At 38.3% G+C, this 6272-nt stretch overlaps 1 protein-coding gene across 1 annotated transcript in view; it reads left to right on the forward strand.

Moving 5' to 3' along the window:
* The window catches only part of MACROD2 (MACRO domain containing 2), a 1830990-nt gene that overhangs the window by 73434 nt on the left and 1751284 nt on the right, over nucleotides 1–6272 (forward strand). The window lies entirely within an intron of this gene.

The raw sequence follows: 6272 nt of genomic DNA on the forward strand, positions 1-6272 counted from the left end.
GAACAACATCAAGGGTTCAGTGACTGGGAAAAAAGATGACAGTAATGAAAAGCTGGGAGGGAGGGAAATATTTGCCAATATAAGTGTGATATGCAAAACTGTTAGTAAAAAACTGGATATACTGTATTTACCTGAATAAAAGACCATTTCAAATTTAAGACTATTCCTACCAAAATTAGATCCTAAACATGGAAATTTATAAATTTGGAATAATTTTCCATGTATAAAATCTAATTATTGGAGGGTTGTCTTCTTTATCTTCATTAATGTCTTGGGTGATGGAGGTGAGTGTGTACTCAGTACATTTGAAGATGGCACCAAGAAAAATAGACTAACAGACACTTCGGAAGATAGGATAAGATGCAGAATTACATTGCTGATTTCAGACCACTTCTCCAATTCAGCTTGTTAGGCCAGGCCTTTCTTGGTCTGCTATCTGGTGCCATGTAAACTAATATAGTCTGTTCCATGGTTGGGTTGCTGGCAACTAAACTGGCACCCTGACTCGGGTTAGCCTTCAGTGAGGAGGGTGTGTGGACACCCAGCAGGACTAAAAACAAGACCTGTCAAAGGATGGATGAGCTCCCTGTGAGCCAATGGCCATCCATGCCTGGAGAGGAGATGGCTGCCGTCAGGTCACTTTGCCTGAAGAATCACCAATGATGGAAAACAACTCCATTAATCTCGGAGTGGAGAAGGATTGTTATAACATTGGAAGTGCTCCAGTGGTTGCAGCGGCCTTGGGACTGACTTGACTTGACTCTCTAATTTAATTAGATGAAATACAATAAAGGAGGAACAGTTCTGCATTTAGGGTAGACCAGTGAAATGGTGCAAATACAAATTGGACAACGATTGGGCAGTTGGGCAATACTATAGAAAAGAACCTGGGGATTACAGTGGACTGCAAACTGAATATGAGTCGAGTGTGTTATTGCTGCAAAAAAGAGCCAATAGCAAGTAAGCATTAGTGGGAGAGTTGTATGCAAATCACAGACAGTGATTCTTCAGGTCTGTTCAACCCAGGTGAGGCCTTACCTAAAGTAGTGTGTGCAGTTTTTGGGCACTGCAGTTCAAGAAAGACATGGGTAAATTTGAAATAGTCTGGGTGAAGAACAACAGAAATGATTGGAGGTCTGAGAAATATGAGAAAAGGTTAGTAGACCTGAGATTATTTAGTCTTGAGAAAAGAAAATTGAGGAGTGATTTGACAAATCTTCAAATACCAGGAAGGTTTTTATTCAGTTTTGTGATTGACTAATCTCTTTATCCATAGGTCATAACTCATAATAAAGGAAGTGTAATGGGTTGAAATTACAACAAGGATGATCTAGGTTGGGTATTAGGAAGACATTTCTAATTATGATGGCAGTTAAGCATTAGAACTTTGTCTGTGAAGGTTTGTAGACAGGGTGGATAAAAATCGATTGAAAAAAATAAATCAGATTTTTTATTTAAATTGGATTTTTGATTTAGTCATATGTTTAATGTTTCTGTTAAGATGCTTTTAAAAAAATAAGCCTATATAAAGATAGTTTTAATATATGTTAAACCTCAAAGACATCATCATGAAATAGGGATTATAAGTTTTAATTATGTACTATTTCAGATAATATATTTATGTAATCTTTTTAGAAAAGGTTTATAAATAAGTCACAACAGGTCATGGACTGTATTAGGGGCCCAATCATATGGGGTTCCCAGAGGGTTCTCTATAGATGAGTAGGGATTAAAGAAAACCACTCTACCCAATGGGATTCAGTGCTCAGTCTAGAAAATCCCAGTAAGCATCTCTGTGGTGCTTAGTTTCAGTTCTCAAACTGTGGATTTGTGTCTCTCGAGATAACATCCTTGTTAACAGCAGTATATGGAAATGAGAGATAACAGACCTGATTACCTACCTATCAGTCCTCTTGTCTCTCTGCAAGTTTGTGTACACAGATTATTTTACCTTACCTCTCTCTAAAAGTGCAAAGTTTCAAGAAGTTAAGTGGATAAAGGATATCAAACAACAAGAATGAATGTTGTAGAAAACAGTGATTAAATTGAGGCTTCCTGACTAGTGATTTAAATCAATTTGATTTAAATCAAATCCACCTTGGTTGTAGAATCTTTTGCAATTACTTAAGTACAGGTTAAATAAACACTTGTCTGGGATGGTTTACATAAAGATCATCCTGCCCTGCACAGGGGTTTAGACTAAATAAACCAGGCCCATTAGGTCCCTTTCAGCTCTATTTTTTATGGTTCTAACTCTAATGACTTCTGATTACAACTTGTTTTGCAATTGAAAGCATAGTATTCTTTACTTTAGAAAAATAATCAGGTATCTGACAATATAATGGTAATACTCAATTTCTTGACACCACTGCATGCTACTCTTTTCTTGGATTCAAGCAAGACCTTTGCTCAGTGTTTCAAGAACATTGTGATAATTGCCACAGAAACAAAACAGTGTTAGAGGTAAACTTAGAGAAGAACTGTGTCTCTCATGCTTTTTTGTAGCCTGAGAAGAGATGGAAAATACATCATTTTCACACCTCTTTCAGTAACTTTTTTCCTGAAAGGAGCACTGATGAAATCAACATGCAGCACCAGCTCAGCTCGAACACTGTATAATTGTGTTTTATTACCTTTTTTAGCTGGTTCAGTGCACCATTATAGTGCACCTGTTTTTCTCTGTTTTTGTGTTGAAGGCAGAGCAATAGTGACACCTGTTGTCCAAATAATGTAACACTGTTGTTTGCAAGCATCTATTTTAGTTGCTTAGTTCAAATTTTATCTGTTTTAGCTGAAAACTTCTATTCTTCGCCTCTGCATCAGGTTGAGTTTCTTTATAAAACCTGATCAAAGATGGTGCATTTCTTTTCCAAGATCAACAAAAGTAGCTTTGCAATTGGTAAATAGTTTTTGCACTACTTTATTTCAAATAGCTTTAGTATTTCAGATATTTGGAGTAGAAACTTAAAAATGTAATGAATGGAACAGATCTGGGTCATACAGTTGCCTTAAATGACTGTGAAAAATATGCTTTGACCAAGTTATAAGAATGGCAGAAATTGCCATTTGTATGTGCTCAAAACAGCTTGTTGAGGTCCTTGATTTTTATTTTCTGAATACTTCAATCATTTTAGTATACCTTGGGCTTGCTTAGCCTCCTGCATTGTTTCTCATTAAACTGTTACAAATTTCCTGTTGTAGCAGCAAAACTCCTCATTAAAATGTGCTATACCTGGGGGAAAGTACACTTGGTGAGGAGCCAGTTCATTTCCTCTTTAGCTGATGAGTATTCATTTTGTGCCCTTTGCACCTTTCTGACTGAGGCAGGCCTCATATCTGTTTTAGAGGTTGATAAATATAATCATCTGTATGCACCTCATGGATAAGCTTACTAGGGATCTGAGGGCTTCCCAAGATCATGTCTGGGAGGGCTGAAAATTGATGTTGAGAATCTAATATGAGGGAACCATTTTTCACCTGCTTAGTTTACTGCCACAATGAATACACCAACTCAAAGTGCTTATTTTCTCTCCTGCGTGGTTATTACTGCAATCTGCTTTCACAGAGCAGCTTCAAAACCAAATCTGAATGGCTACTTAATGATGCCATCAGTCTGTGTACCGTGTTGAAGAATTCTTAGTCCCTTGCTTTAATTGCTAGACCTATGTCATTTCCCCCCTACCGCCTCTACGCTAAGAACAGGAGATAGGAATGCTGATCCTCAGCTTTCTGCCGCTGTTGGGCAAATAGTGTTGCTCTCTTCTGGTGGCTTGGCCTTATTGGATGCACAGGCTGTGCATGCTGTAATTTTAGTTATGATCAGACTGATTACATTTAGTGAATTCTTTAACCTGTTGTAGTTTCTGTATTCCCATGTTTATAATTGCCCTAAAACTTTTCTCGAAGCTTTGTAGATAGGCAGGAAAGAAATGAAGTGTGAATGAACTTTGACATTTTGTTGGTGTGAAAATATTTGGGAGAGAAGTTTGTTTATAGGCCAGTAAGTATCATTTGGACCAGGAATGTCACTTAATAGTCCATGTGAGGGAGATAAGTCTTCCTTCCATTCTAAGAACCAAATATTCTCCTACAAGTTATCTACACGGATATCCTCATGGTGGGCCATGTATGCTCAAACATTTACAGACAATTTGTCTTAGCTGCACACACAGGTCATGCTTGCAGTCCTGTGCCGAGTTGCACATGTTTTCTACTCCTGATTTCCTTGGGCCAGATAATATGGCCCTGCATGCTGGATTGGGCTTGCAGGGTGGCACAGGGCTCAATTTCTAGCACACGGAGGTGGCACAGGGCCTCATCTGGCTCGCATACCAACTCTGTGTTACTCACTTGGTCTACAAAGTCAAAAGGTTAAGCATCAGTGGTTTAAGAGAATCCCATGTTGCTGAGAAATGTTCTATATGCAGATAATTTACATCCAGCATACTCTAAGAAGGCAAAACCCAGTTCCAGTTATATGTCGTAAGGAAGTCTGCAGGGTTTTGTTTCTGATTCAGGCAAGTGGGATAAGTACTATACACCTTCTGACAGTAGCTACTCACAAAGACTTTTAATTTCCTCGGCTCCAGTCAGCAGGGCAGCTGGTATCATCTCTAATGCTAGCATTTGGAGGAGGTCTCACATCTGGAGTTCCTTGAGAGGAAGCATTTGTCTTCATTGCCTCTCCTCCTACCCCCCACTCCTACATTTGAAATTCCAGATTTGTTTAAAGATACCATTGAAACTTTCAGATACTCTCCCACTGATCTGCTACTGAAGTCTTTTGGCTTCATTGGGGGTCTGCAGACTGTGCTTAAGAAGGCTGGAGATGAACGTCCTCTGATTTATAGAATGTATCAGCTTGAAAGTTTCTGCTTTTCCTCTGATGCTGAAGTTCCTTATCTTAGCTGCACTCAGGCAGGACACAAAGTTTTCCAACCACAGCACTGTTCTTATTTTTGATTGTTAGGAACCACCTATAGAGGCTGCCGTCTCAGAGTCTACATCTGATTCAGACTCTGACCATAGTTCTGGCTATAATCTTTTTCACTTGGAAAGTGTGAAGGCGGCAAGGAGGTCCTTAGATTGTACGTTCTGTATAATTATTGGTTAAAGGTCAGTATTGTGATTCAAGAAGTTTGGAATGACCATTTGGAGCAAATGCCTACATATGGTGTAAACGTATTATATATATTCACTGTAGGTGAAGTGCCAGCATACCTCTGAGTAGGGCTTGTCACAATTTAAGACTGAGGACTTTTTCTCCCATTTTAAACTCAAGGTGTACTTTACAGCACCTTTAACCTTTTTCCCTTGTAAAGACAGGTATCACTATGCATTTTGAAAATGTTTTCTTACTCAGATTGTCAGGTTAACAGTTTAGTTACACTTCCAACCTACTTTTTGGACCCAAGACTCCAGAGGAGCATATCATGGCTTGAAAAATTACTTTGCAAAAATAACATCTCAGTCCTGTACTCATGACTTAAACACCTACAGTACAGGAATGAACATGAGCTCAGTTTATTGTCCAAGACATGTTCCTGAAAGTGTTTAGTGATAAATTTACTGACAGATATGGCAGATATCTGCCTGTTATACTCTATAAATCTGAGTTGAACTGGTGACATGGAGAATCAGAGGGCATGTTTCTATTCTCTGCTTACCTAAAATATGTTCAAATATAGTCTGTAAAATCTCATGTGTGCGGTTTCCTCTTTCAACTTCCCCATCTGTGCCCTCCAACAATTTAGGCCAATTATGGAGTATATTTGATTGCTACCTACATCTAGAGATTTGTTCATGACCTTTTTGCTATAAAAATCTCTGTATTTAATGTTGAAGATTTTTGTCCCTTGCTGAAAGTCTTAATTTAGATTTTGGTGAGCTTGTTGGGGGAGGTTTTTAAAGACTGTTAAAGTTTTCTTTTATTCTTCTCGTCCTCTTTACCTGAAGGCTAGACTTCATATAGCTGTTTGGTTATCTAAATAAGAGTACCTTGAGTAACTAAGATTCTTTTGTCTCTCCATATATATTATTGTGATTTATTGATTTCTGTACCATGGCTGTTCTCAAACATGGAAGATGTTTACAAATGTTTAAACATGTTTAAACAGATGTCTAAAAATGTTTACATATACAATGTTGAACCCCACCCCCCCGGCCTCTCTGCCCCTATATGGAACCAGATAATGGGTTTTAAAATGTTCTGTAGTTTAAAAAAACCCAAAAAAGAACCCCTAAACAAATAAACCCGTTCCCCCCCCCCCCCC

Source organism: Gavialis gangeticus, unplaced genomic scaffold (assembly GCF_001723915.1).
Source record: "Gavialis gangeticus isolate Ggan-Ray unplaced genomic scaffold, GavGan_comp1, whole genome shotgun sequence".
NCBI lineage: Eukaryota > Metazoa > Chordata > Crocodylia > Gavialidae > Gavialis > Gavialis gangeticus.